Raw genomic sequence first — 13752 nt, 5'->3', positions numbered from 1 at the left:
TCCAGGGAAGGCATGGCTTGGCAGTTCGGGATGGACTGTTCCCATGAGGCACAGGGTCAGACTGATTTGCATATGGCCATGTCTGAACTGGGGTGGCAGAGTGGGCTAAAGAACGGTGATGGATCAAACCCAGATCTGTTGACTGGGTGTGAGTGTTTGATTGGTTCGATGCTCCGTCCATCACCACCCCCTTTTGTACCGCGGTGCACCCGGTGCGGCCGCACGGGTGCTGACTTTGCGTTTTAAGTATATTATACATTTAAAAGCACCTGCTGCCGCGTTCTTACCTGGCCTTCAGCAATTTTCAGGCAACCATAAAAATGTAAAGTTATCTCCATTGAATAATGTTCTTCCTGGAGAGTTGGGGTTTGTCTAGTGGAAGTTTTGACTCATGGTAAGTTAGCGAAGAGGGTTAATATGCCTGCTGCAAAAAACGTGTACCAGGCAGACCACAAAGTGCATATAATGTAAATAGGTCAGTGCGTTGCTGCTTTTGTCAGAGATCCTTTGTTACTTGCCGTTTATAAGTTAAAATCCTAACATAGAACAGTGAGCTATTAACTGTCATCAAAGAGCTGCATGAAAACTGCAAGGTATAGATTAGAGCATTATGATTTTTTTCCCCAGTCTTTAGTTATCCTAATGTTTGAAAAAGGTTTCCTTTGTAAAGAAATCAATTTTGATTATTGAAGAGAAGCCCCAACCATGGTGTTACGTTTGAAATTCTGAGTTTGTGCTTCTCCAGACTAAGCACTATTAAACCATACTGCCTACCAGTATGGGTGACGCGACTCCTACACCTTGTAGTCCTCTGTCATATGTAACATTTCCTATACACTGATTCACACACCTATGATTGATTGTCTCTCTGCAGTGTGTGTGATGTAAAGTGCTCCGACACCCTACACTGCTATAAGTAGTGGCGGTGCTATAAAACAAATTAAATGAATCTGAGAGAGAGTGGTTATGGGGTCTTGAGGGGCACTGTTGAAGGGTGGTAGAGAGGGAATCTGTGGCGGAGATGGTCGTTGGGGACACCAACAAACATTGTGCCGCCAGCGCAAAAGCCGGCCTTGGGTTCATGAACGCATAGTTAACCTAGATGGACTAAAAGGCACTTTGCAATCAACCATACAGGTTATTTAGTTGGGCCTTCTGCCTTCCTGGTTGGATGCCATCACATTCACATGGGAACCACAACCGTAAATGATAATGAGCCTAGATGACATTCTGTCCCTTAAAAGTACACCTGAGCCAACTGCATTCCCAGCTGAGATCCTGACCACCTCACCATCTCTCAGGGGTTACGCTCTTCCGCTATGGGTGGCTGGAACAATATTACCTTTTCTTCAGGTCGGAAAAGGGGGCATTGGAGAATGATGCCACAATTTGTCTCAAAACTCAAGCTGACGTGATCAATCAATCAATACACTTGTAAAGCGCACTACTCAGGGTGCTGCTACTGCTCGAATAGCCAGGTCTTGAGGAGCCTCCTGAAGGTTAGCAGGTCCTGGGTCTGCAGTAGGAGGATGGGGAGGGTGTTTCAGGTCTTGGCGGCGAGGTGGGAGAATGATCTGCCACCAGTGGTCGCTCTTTGGATGCGGGGGACGTTGGCGAGGGCGAGGTCGGCAGAGCGAAGCTGTCGGTTCAGGGTATAGAAGGTCAGTCATCTGTTGAGATATGCCGGTCCGGTGTTGTGAAGCTCTTTGTGTGCGTGGGTGAGGAGCTTAAAGGTGATCCTCTTGTTGACGGGGAGCCAATGCAGGTCTCTCAGGTGTGGTGTGATGTGGTTGTGGCACGGGATGTTGAGGATCAGGCGTGCAGAGGCGTTCTGTATGCGTTGTAGTCGTTTCAGGAGTTTGGCCGAGGCTCCTGCATAGAGGGCGTTTTCGTAGTCCAGCCTGCTGCTGACGAGGGCCTGGGTGACCGTTCTTTTTTTTTTTTTTTTCTTTTCCCATACCGTGCTACATTTCAAACTATATATATATATTTTTTTTTTTGTTTGAAACCGTTTATTGCAATCTCAAATATATACAAGTATGGGCCTACAACCTTCCGGCCGGCCGCTAGAGTGACAGGAGCATATGACATACATACAAAAAAGGCTCTTGGCGTTGCAGAGAGGTAAATCAGGAGGTATCAACGACGTGGGCCACATGACTCCGAGCCCGCAATACGGTTTCATTTTATAAGAACACAGCAACACAAAAAAACCACACCCGCAAGGCAACCCGCAATCCGAAGTGACAGCACGTGCTCCTTAAGTGGGGGACCCCAACCATCCACAAGAATCTAAAGAGGGGAACGGGAAGAGAGCAGGGACTGGGGGACCCTGTGCCCGGGGCCGAGGGAGGGGGTCAACTAGGGGGACGGAGCTGGCGAGGCAGCCGGCAGCAGTGGTGGCTCACAAATACCCCCGCGGTAGGCGTTCCAGGGGCCCCAAACTTTCACCCACGCCCCAGGCTTACCTCTCGCCACGTACACCACCTTTTCTCGGAACATGTACCAATCCATGTGTTCTTTCCAGGCCGACACCACCGGGGGCCTCTGGGATCCCCACAGCTGCGCGATGTCACGCTTAGCTATCATATATCCCAGAGTCACCCATCGTGTCTGCGGAACCGAGTAGTCAGTTGGTTCCCACACATTCAGCAAGCATCTCCTCGCTTCAGGCAACAGCGCGACACGCGTAACCACTCGCAGGACCTCATGCACACCACGCCAGAATCGCTCCACCTTCGGGCATTCCCACAGAATATGCAAAAAAGTTGCCAAAGCACCACACCCACGCTTACACAGCCCATCCTCGGCATAGCCCATACGCAGAAGCCTTGGCCCCGTCATGTAAACCCGGTGGAGGATCTTTAGCTGGACGAAGCGAAGGCGAGCCGGTATGGCCACCTCCTTCGGAGAGGCCACCGCGGAAATCCAGTCCTCGTCGTCCAACTCCAGCCCATCGGCAACCCAGGCCTCGCGGAGGCCAGTCAGCAAGCCCGAGCGATCATTAATCAGTTTTTTGTATATGAGGGAGATCGTGCTGTCCGGAACATGGCCATCCAGCACTCTATCCTCCAGGGGGGATGACTCCGGAATGGAGGCGACGTCTGGGAAGACGGAGCCCAGTGCGTGGCGGACCTGCAAGTACCGAAAGTATTCACTGCCCTGCAGCTGAAACTCCGTCTGCAGCATCTCGAATGTTTTAAATCCCCCCCTCGTCCAGAGGTCCCCCACTGTACTGATGCCGATCGTGTCCCACTTCTCGAAGCCCTTCGAGGTCCACAGGGAGCCCAACCTCTCAGACGCATATAGCGGTGACGCCCGGGTCAAACGGTCCTTCCACCCCATAGCTGCGTTAGCCGCGTGCCATACTCGCACCATGACACGCGTAGGTCCCGTCAGGCGGGGGTCGGGCGCGCCAGAGTAGAGCGCTCGATTGTAGTCGCCACCAGGCAGGAGCATCTTGTCCATTTCAAATGCCGGGTTTAAGGCGGGCCCGTAAAGGCCATGATTAATTGCAGCTAGCTGGGAGGCCCAGTAATACCGTTTAATATCCGGGAGGGCAACCCCCCCGTCGTACCACGGGAGCGTCAACTTCGCCAAGGCAATACGCGGCCTCCCGTCCCAGAACAAGCAACGCTGTAGACTCTCCACCTCACGGAAGTAGCGCGCCGGGACCAAGTCCATAGTGTTCTGGAGAGCGTACAGGAAGCGGGGCAACGACATCATCTTAAACAATGCCGCCCGGCCGAGCGGCGAAAGCGGCAGGCGCCGCCAACGCGCGACGTCCTCCTTCAAGCACTGGAGGGGGGGAAGCAAATTCCGCTCGTAGCGGGCCTCCGGGTCCAGAGTGATATAGATACCCAGGTACCGGAACCCCTGAGAGGCAATCTGGATCGGACAGTCCCGCGGGAGGACGGGAGCCTCCCCGGAAAGCACATACACACATGATTTAGCCCAGTTGATGACAAGGCCTGAGTTGCGGCCGAATGAGCGCAAAACATCAACCAGGACAATAAGTGATTTACGCGGGGAGGCGAGGTACAAAAGGATATCGTCAGCGTATAGGGACACGCGGTCCTCATACTCGGGGGTCCAACGGAGACCACGGATGGAAGGGTGCCACCGCAGCCACTCCGCCAGGGGTTCCAAGGCCAGTGCAAACAGGAGAGGCGACAAGGGGCAACCCTGTCGCGTGCCTCGTCCCAGCGCGAATGGGGCCGAGACTCGTCCATTCACCACCACCTGCGCCAATGGGCCCGAATACAACAATTTGACCCAGCTGATGAATCCCGGTCCAAATCCAAATTTCGCCAGCATCGCCCAAATGTATGGCCACTCGAGTGTATCAAACGCCATGGTGGCGTCTAAAGACGCCAAGATGGCCGGCTCCCGCACAAACGGAACACGCGCGAGCACCCCGTGCAGGCGCCGCAGATTAAGGGCCGTGTTGCGATGGGGTATAAAGCCGGACTGGTCTTGGTGGACCAGATCGCCCACCACGCCGACCAGCCGGTTGGCGAGCACCTTGGCGAGGATTTTGGGCTCCGCATTCAAGAGTGAGATAGGCCTATAGGATGTGACCCGTTCTCGGGGTCTCCCCTCCTTGTGGATCACTACGATTGTAGCCAGACGCTGGTCCGGCGGGAGGGAGCCCCGCGAGTGGGCCGCCAGGAACATCGCGCGAAGGTGGGGTGCCAGCACATCCGGTCGCAGCTTATACAGCTCGATAGGGATACCGTTTGGGCCCATGGCCTTGCCAGATGCGACCGAGCGTATGGCAAGGGCAATTTCATCCGAGGTGGGAGCAGCCTCCAACGACTCCCTGTCCTCCACCGAAAGGGAGGGCAGCGCGATGTCCCGAAGCAGGGCATGGGAATCCTCCTCCGAGCAGGGATAAACCGGGGAATACACCTCGCGGAAATAATCCGCGAAGCAAGAGACAATGTCTTCTGGCTCGGTGACACGCACACCATCCATTCTCTCGATCAGCGGGACCACACGATTCGCTCTCTCCTTTTTATCCAACCACGCAATCAATTTACCAGCCTTATCACCCACATCATACAGTCGCCCCTGTTGCTCTCTACTGAGGCCCCTGGCCGCCTCCGTGACGAGGGCCCTATAGGCCGCCTGCTTAAGGTGTAGAACATGTAGTGCGGCATCCGTCACCCCACTCCCCAGGTCACCCTCTAGTTCAGTAATTTCGGCTTCCACCCGGGTCACCTCCTCCTGTTCGCGCCTCCGGGCATGGGAGATAAAGGAGAGGGCCTCCCCTCTAAGAACTGTCTTGAAGGCTTCCCACAGGGAGATAGCCGAAGGGACAGACCCCACATTCTCCTCAAAATACCGCTGCAAGGATTTAATCAAGTCGGCACGAATAGTGGGGTCGCGCAGGTACCATGCATTGATTGGAGCTACCCTGCCCTCCCCCCTCGGGAAGACATCAAAATGCAACAGGAGCGGGGAGTGATCTGAAATACCCCGCGCCAGATGGCGCACCTCTCCCACTCTCCCAGCATAGGCCGCAGGGACAAGGACATGATCAAGCCGCGAGAGGCTACCATGGGCACCCGAATGAAAGGTGTACTGCAGCTGCGCGGGATGTTTTAGTCGCCAGCAGTCTACCAATCCCAATGTATCTAAGAGGCCGGGCAGCCACGCCTGTGCCCGGGGGAGGTCCCTAGGGGGGTAACGATCCATAGTCCCAGAAGCCACCGCATTGAAGTCTCCCCCAACCACCAGAAGCCCCCCCGGGAGGTCAAGGAGGAGGCGCCCCAGGTCCGCAAAAGTGGTAGATTGTAACCCCGGTGGGACGTACACTGATACAAAAACGACTACTTTACCCTCCATTCTCCCCACCAAGACCGTGTAACGTCCCCTCTCATCATGGCGCACCTCATCTATTTCCAGCGGGAGCGAGTTCTTAACCATGATGCCCACCCCCCGCGAGCCCGACGTGAAGCCCGAGTGGGCCACCAAGCGATAGCCCCGCCGATTCATGGCATAAAAGGAATTACCAATAAGGTGTGTCTCCTGCAGAAAGACCACATCTGGAGAAATTCGTTTCAGATACTGCAGGACCACACCTCGCTTAATCCTATCCCCCAGTCCATTAACGTTCCACAACAACAGAGTCAAATCCCTACCCCCCCCCCATCACATACAGAAGCCATCATTTGTCCCCCCAAGAGCACCTCAAAAACACCAACACAGTAAAGGGTTTGCCTTGCGGTAAAAACGAACAACACCCCACCCCAACCCACCCGTCCCAACAGAACTCCCCCCTCCCTGCACCCCTGCATGAGCCCTGACAGCCCCCCCAAAGTGCAGTGTGCCTGTCGCCCCATAGATGAAAAAACTAACTAGTCCCCCAGAGGAGGAGGGAAAGCCCCCAAGAGACCCCGCACGACCTCCACAGGAGGGGAACATACACGAGCAGTCAATGATAACAATAATATTGTCCTGAGCAAGGCCTACTATTTGTCCCTCAGTCCTGATCCGGCGGGCCCTCCCCACCAACCGCACCCCCCCCAACCCCCCCGGCCCCGATCCCCGGGCAAAGTGTCCAACCAGTCCCCGGCCGCCTCGGGACGATCAAAAAAGTGCGTGCGGCCATCCACCTCTACCCTCAGCTTAGCTGGAAAAAGCATTGCGTACTTAAGGTTCAGGTCCCGTAGGCGACGTTTAACTCCGAGAAAACTCAGTCTCTGCTTTTGGACCGCCGGAGTAAAATCAGGATAGAAATTGACGTCCATGTTGTCGAGTCTGACCGGTCCTTGTAGCCTAGAAGTCTGCAGGATAGCGTCCCTGTCCCGAAAATTGAAAATCCGGGCAATGAGAGGCCTCGGCGGGGCTCCGGCCTTAGGTCTTCTTCCGGGGACCCTGTGGGCACGTTCCACCGCAAAGAGTTTACTCAGCCCCCGGGGCTGGAGATGGGTGAGAATCAAGTCCTCCACAAACAGATCCGCCGCCTCCTCCTCTCGTCCCTCCGGCACCCCAATAATGCGGACATTGTTCCTCCGGGCCCGACCCTCGGAATCCTCCAGTCGACGATCCATCAGGGCGCCCGCCTGGCCAAGCCGGCGCACCTCCTTTTGGAGGGCCGCCACGTCCGTAGTGAGGCCCGAGGTAGTGTGGGCCAAAGAGTCGACCCGGTCATTCGTTTTGGACAAATCGGCCCTTACCAGGCCCACATCCACGAGGACCGAGTCTATCTTCTGCGCCAGAGTGTCAAAGCGCTGGTCCACCGAGGCCTTCATCTCGGCGATGGCGCCCATGACGTCTCGGAGGGTCAGATCCGCGGGCAGAGCAGGAGCATCAGTCGGGCCCGCAGGGGACGTACGAAGGCGCCTCAGGAGATCCCTTCTGGAGGGTGTAGCGGTCCATGTTGTTGGACTGATGGGCCGTGCCACGGCGGGTCGATTTCACCTTTGCCCGGTCGCCATCTTGCTTTGTGGACATGGTTGCAGTCCCCAAATCGTGCCAATCTCCTCGAAAGGGCCGACAAACCAGTTCACGGGCTCCGGGGAGGGGGCGACCACAGGTCCGCAGGCCAAATCACAGACGGCGGGTCGGCCGGGCACCCGGGCAAGGCCACACCACCGCACACCGCCCCGCAACCCTACCTCGCCCGTCAGCAAGGAGGGCGCAAAAGCGAAAGTGAAAGTGCGGGGTACGCGAGTCGCCCAGCCTTGCCCGCCGCTGTTGTTCTCTTTGTCTCCGGATCGCCCCACTACTCCAATCCGGGGGGCCGGCGTGGAGAAGGCCGCATACCTCAATCGGTGCTCCCGCCGGTGTCCGAGGTCCGATTTGGAAACGGAAAACGGGTGTCACCTCAGCTCGGGCTCACAAACACAGTCCCCTCATCTAGGACAGGATATAGTCAGGATTAATGCAGGAGGTCGCGGAGGTCCTCGGGAGCCTCGCACCTACGCGGCCATCTTGGTTGCGCGCTAGGCTCCTCCTCCTGGGTGACCGTTCTTATTGTTTTGTGGGGATCCACCTGTAGATCTTGTGGCGCATGCGCAGGGTGTTGAAGTAGGAGGACGAGACGGCGTTGACTTGCTTGGTCATGGAGAATGTTGAGTCGAGGATAAACCACAGGTTGCGTGCGTGGTCGGTGGGTGTTGGTGCTGCTCCCAGTGCAGACGGCCACCAGGAGTCGTCCCAGGCTGGGGGGGGTGGAGCCGAGGATGAGGACCTCTGTCTTGTCAGAGTTCAGCTTCAGATGGCTGTTCTTCATCCACTCTGCGACAGCTTTCATTCCCTAGTGGACGTTGGTTTTGGCGGTGAGGGGGTCCTTGGCGAGGGAGAGGATCAGCTGGGTGTTGGCGTAGGATATGATGTTGAGGTCGTGCCGTCGTGTGACGTGGGCGAGAGGTGCTATGTAGATGTTGAACAATGTCGGGGTGAGGGATGTTCCTTGGAGTACGCTGCAGGTGATCTCGGAGGCTTCGGAACGGAAGGGGGGAGGCAGGCGCTCTGGGTTCTGCCGGAGAGGAAGGAGGTGGTCCATTCCAGAGCCTTGTCTTGGATCCCTGCGTTGTGGAGGCGTGTGCGTAGGGTGCGGTGGCAGACAGTGTTGAAGGCGGCTGACCGGTCCAGGAGGATGATGTATGCGGTTTCGCTGTTGTCCAGCTGGGCCCTGATGTCATTGGTGGTGGCAATGAGGGCAGTCTGGGTACTGTGGTTGCTGCGGAACCCGGACTGGGATGGGTCCAGGATGATGTTCTCCTCGAGGTAGCGGGTCAGCTGTCTGTTGACTGACTTCTCGATGACCTTCGCCGGGAACGGGAACGGGAGCAGGGAGATGGGCCGGAAGTTCTTGAGGTCCCTCGGATCCACCATGGGTTTCTTCAGTAAGGCGTTGATCTCGGCGTGCTTCCAGCTCTCCGGGAAGGTCACGGTTTCGAAGGAGATGTTGATATTCTTGCGGAGATGGGGAGCGATGGTGGCGCTAGCTTTGTTGAAGATGTGGTGTGGGCATGGATCTGATGGAGAGCCGGAGTGGATGGTGTTCATGATTTTGATGGTGTCATCGTCGTTTATGTTGGTCGAGGTGAGCAGGGGATCGATGTGGGTGGTGGCCGCGGGGTCTGAGGTGTCGGTGGTTGTCGGGGCAATCAGGTTGTTGGATCAACAACCTTTATTTAGTTGAAGGCACGGGGAGATTAAGTGATTTGTCCAGTAACACAGTATGTTGAGCCGGTGCTGAGACTCGGACCTGGTTCCCCAGCTCCAAAGTCAGCAGCTCTGGCCGTTACGCCACATCCTCTCATTCTCCATTTACAGAGAATTTAATTTGGCATTCATTTATTTATCCTTATGTCGAATCTACGCAACTATAGAGCAGAAAAGGTATCAAGGAATCACTACTGAACTAATGTTGTGAATAGAGCACATTTAATTACCCTCTCCGGAATAATTTATATTCCACTGAACAAATCTTACTCAATTTGTAACACACTTGGGCAAGCGCCTAATCAAAGAGAAAATACAAAACATATATCACATGGCAAATTAAATCACATACACAACATCACATAAATATATATCTCACAATCAATAACCCAAAAGAATTTTTTTTACATTCGTTATAGTGTCTCCCTAAAAGAATTAATAGAGGATCAACTTGGAGGTAGTCAAACCCTGAAACACTGTCAGGCTCCGAATTAGCCTAGCTAATGGTGTGTCACGTTAAAAGTTCCAGAATCGGTGAAAATCCTGTGGCTCCTCCTTTGAAGTGTCTGTCGACGTGAACACGTTTCAGCCTATCTTCGTTAGCCTCTTCAGGACAGGGGTTCTACATAAATGTCTGTGCACAAAAGCAAAACCACGCTCCCACACATGAAGCGTGTGTTTTAACACTCAGAAAGCCCAACCTTCCTGGCAGCGTGTAGGGTATATCCACTGTACCTCTCACTGCATTGGATCCCGGTTTTACTCCCAAGGGATAGGCGCTAGCACTACCCGGCTAAATGCGCACTCCTTCACTAAGGTGAATCACTTTTCTCCTTAACTCGCGGCGTCCGACTCAATCCCACAACGCGCGAACACTGTCGTGTATGGAAATGCGGAAGTGGTTTTGCTTTTGTGCACAGACATTTATGTAGAACCCCTGTCCTGAAGAGGCTAACGAAGATAGGCTGAAACGTGTTCACGTCGACAGACACTTCAAAGGAGGAGCCACAGGATTTTCATTGATTCTGGAACTTTTAACATGACACACCATTAGCGAGGCTAATTCGGAGCCTGACAGTGTTTCACGGTTTGACAACCTCCAAGTGGATCCTCTATTAATTCTTTTAGGGGGACACTATAACGAATGTAAAAAAAATTCTTTTGGGTTATTGATTGTGAGATATATATTTATGTGATGTTGTGTATGTGATTTAATTTGCCATGTGATATATGTTTTGTATTTTCTCTTTGATTAGGCGCTTGCCCAAGTGTGTTACAAATTAAGTAAGATTTGTTCAGTGGAATATAAATTATTCCGGAGAGGGTAATTAAATGTGCTCTATCCACAACATTAGTTCAGTAGTGATTCCTTGATACCTTTTTTTTGCTCTATATATGTATTTTTACCCAGGTATTCAAGGGTTATTTGGGTATACCCCTGTTGTTGTTTCCAGAATCTACTCAACTAAACCGCACTCTTGTATCTATCATGCCCCCTTGGGGCAGAGTTTGTTAGGAGGTGTTGGCAGGCCCTTGGTGAGAAGGAGACAGGCTGTATGACTTTGCCACATCCTTGCTGTGCCTTCTGGATCACCGCAGGCCCACCCACCCAGAAGTCGCGGCTGCTACCTTGAAGCAGCAGTGAGGCAGGTGGGGGCAAAGTGGCGGGGGTGGGGGAAAATCGGTTTAAAAACAAAAATCACTTACCGCCTCTCCTGTGTCCCCTCCCGTCCTCTTCCTGGCTTCTTGTGAAAAACAGGAAGCACCAGGGCTCCCACACTCCCAGCACCCAAACACAACACTGCAATGCAGCGTTGTGATTGGTCTGAGCGCCGTTACACAGTGCTCAGCCAGGGGCTGTAGGGGTGGGCATGTTCTCCATGCAGGTTGTATTGCAGCCTGCATGGAGAACAGGAGAAGTGCGCATGACTGTTTTGGGCGGCACAAGAGGGACGACCAAACAGTTATTGCCCTCCAACCCTGCTCTGCAGCCCTACCCCGCCCCTTCACGCTAGCTGCTGCAGCAGGAGGACAAAATAAAATGATGATAACATTACGTTATCATTTTATTTTTTCCTTTCTTCTGCTGATTCATGGCAGTGGGGCGACGCTCCTTCGCCTTAGTGGAGGAGCCGCCACTGCCACCATGCTTCACACTTTCTATCTCTCTTTCTCTCTTCTCTCTACTATCCATCTCCTGCTCAGACATTATGCCTGGTGCAGAAATAAGGAGGTGCAGGGGCCATCACTTAGCGTCTCACAGTTTCCCAGGGTCAGTGCAGAAGCAAGCAGACGCCCCCAAACCCCTTTTAGGATCATAAAACCTCTGATGTTTTCCTTTACCTTCTTTCACATACCCAACTGGCTCTCCACAGCATCCCAAGGTCAGTTCTGGAAACCCTCGCCCCACTGCCTCTCCTCCCTGCCCAGAGGCTGCTTGTTACATTCCATGCTCTGAAGAGGATTTTACACACATCTCTAGAATGTCAGACGCCATCCCAGGAGAAGTGTACCCTAAGAGCAGCTGTCTGCCAGCTGGGCACGGGTGGGAAGAGGACGGACCTGGGAAGACAGGGGTGGGCCTGGAGGGAAATGTGTTTTAAGAGTTAGGCGTGGCATGGCATCAAGCTAGACATAAAACATAATCTGAAGCAGCAGATCTATCCACTGGTAATTACTGTGGTGTACATTCTTTCCATCCTTTTCATGCTCACTGTGCCACTCCAGACTGGCACTGTGCAAACCAGCGGACGGTCCAGGCTGAGATCCAACCAGTGGCTGAAATTAATTGAAGCCTTCCACCATATGTACACTGAATAACTTAAAATCTTACTTTGATTCACAACCTTAAGTCGCATCTAACTTATCTCTTTAGTTCTTGTTTTCTCTGACTTGTGGGCTCCAAAGGACATAGCTTGTAGATTTTAGGTTATCAATATAGACCTGTTGAGGTGTCCTAGACCCCTTAGACAAATGCCCCTGCTTGAAGTCATACCACATAGCGGTATTAAGCGCTATAGAACTGCTATAATACAATAGAACACAAAGGCGTCTGCACTGTTTACTCTTGTGCCCCTGCCCTGACCGCTGAGGAGTGCACTCTGACCGCTGAGGAGGAGTGCACTCTGACCGCTGAGGAGGAGTGCACTCTGACCGCTGAGGAGGAGTGCACTCTGACCGCTGAGGAGGAGTGCACTCTGACCGCTGAGGAGGAGTGCACTCTGACCGCTGAGGAGGAGTGCACTCTGACCGCTGAGGAGGAGTGCACTCTGACCGCTGAGGAGGAGTGCACTCTGACCGCAGAGGAGGAGTGCACTCTGACCGCAGAGGAGGAGTGCACTCTGACCGCAGAGGAGGAGTGCACTCTGACCGCTGAGGAGGAGTGCACTCTGACCGCTGAGGAGGAGTGCACTCTGACCGCTGAGGAGGAGTGCACTCTGACCGCTGAGGAGGAGTGCACTCTGACCGCTGAGGAGGAGTGCACTCTGACCGCTGAGGAGGAGTGCACTCTGACCGCTGAGGAGGAGTGCACTCTGACCGCTGAGGAGTGCACTCTGACCGCTGAGGAGTGCACTCTGACCGCTGAGGAGTGCACTCTGACCGCTGAGGAGTGCACTCTGACCGCTGAGGAGTGCACTCTCACGTGCAGATAAGGGAACTATGTGCTCCTGTGAACAGAACGGAACACGCACTTCTTGTGTCCGTCCCTCCCCAACACTTTGTCCTAACTCTCTATCGACATATACACAGACCACCTCCACCTCTCTCCAACGATTGCTTCACCTTCATGACCTCCGCTTCTCTCCTCATGTCTCCTCAACCTATGTGTATCCAGCACCTTGTACACCTCTCTCTGTGCCTCCTGTCTGTTTACTGCCCGACTACCATTCCTGTCGTCTAGGTTTTGCTCCGGCCCAGGGCCGTTTCTAGGTGTTTTGCTGCCCGAGGCGAGAATTGAAAAATGCTGCCCCCTCCCTTTTACTACCATCACTCTCTCCCCCTGTCATCCAGGTGTCGGGGAATAGAGGCCTGCTTTGGTGCCTCTCAATCTAGTCTGGACTGAAAAATCCGTATTAAAGTAAGTCATCTGTGTCAATTGTTGCAGCTATGTAAGTTATTGCCCTCTTCTGAGGGGTATTAACTCAGTTATGCTATCATGGGCTTGATTTGGGAGAACAGTAGGGCTACTGGCCTCTACCACCTCCAATCACACCCAGCACGGGCAGATACACAGACCCACACAGAATCAAACCAGCCCATAGTATGCTGCTTTATGGGGCGAGATTCTAGAGACCGAGCAAGCTTTATCTTAGACAAGATATCGAGCAATGCCAGGATAATCTTTATCGGGGCGGGCCAGGTACCAGCTGCACAATAATAACACAGGCACACAGGACTCTTGGTACTTAACGGGTGGAAGACCCCATGTGAGCTCAAGCATTTGCAATGCAATAGGTCTCACATTTATGCAAGTTTAAGCTATTGCCATTGTAAATGACGATGCCTTTTTTATTTCTGTTTTAAAAAACAAAACATAAATAAAAGGCATTGTCATTTACAATGCCAATAGCT

The 13752-nt window shown here is 53.5% G+C and overlaps 1 protein-coding gene across 1 annotated transcript in view; it reads left to right on the top strand.

Annotated features, from left to right (window-relative positions):
* Positions 1 to 13752, top strand: part of LOC146869574 (uncharacterized) — a 105312-nt gene that overhangs the window by 48362 nt on the left and 43198 nt on the right. The gene's annotated exons all lie outside the window — the stretch shown is intronic.

This window comes from Triturus cristatus, chromosome 1_1 (assembly GCF_964204655.1).
Source record: "Triturus cristatus chromosome 1_1, aTriCri1.1, whole genome shotgun sequence".
Taxonomy (NCBI): Eukaryota; Metazoa; Chordata; class Amphibia; order Caudata; family Salamandridae; genus Triturus; species Triturus cristatus.
This window is presented reverse-complemented; position numbering and strand designations above follow the sequence as displayed.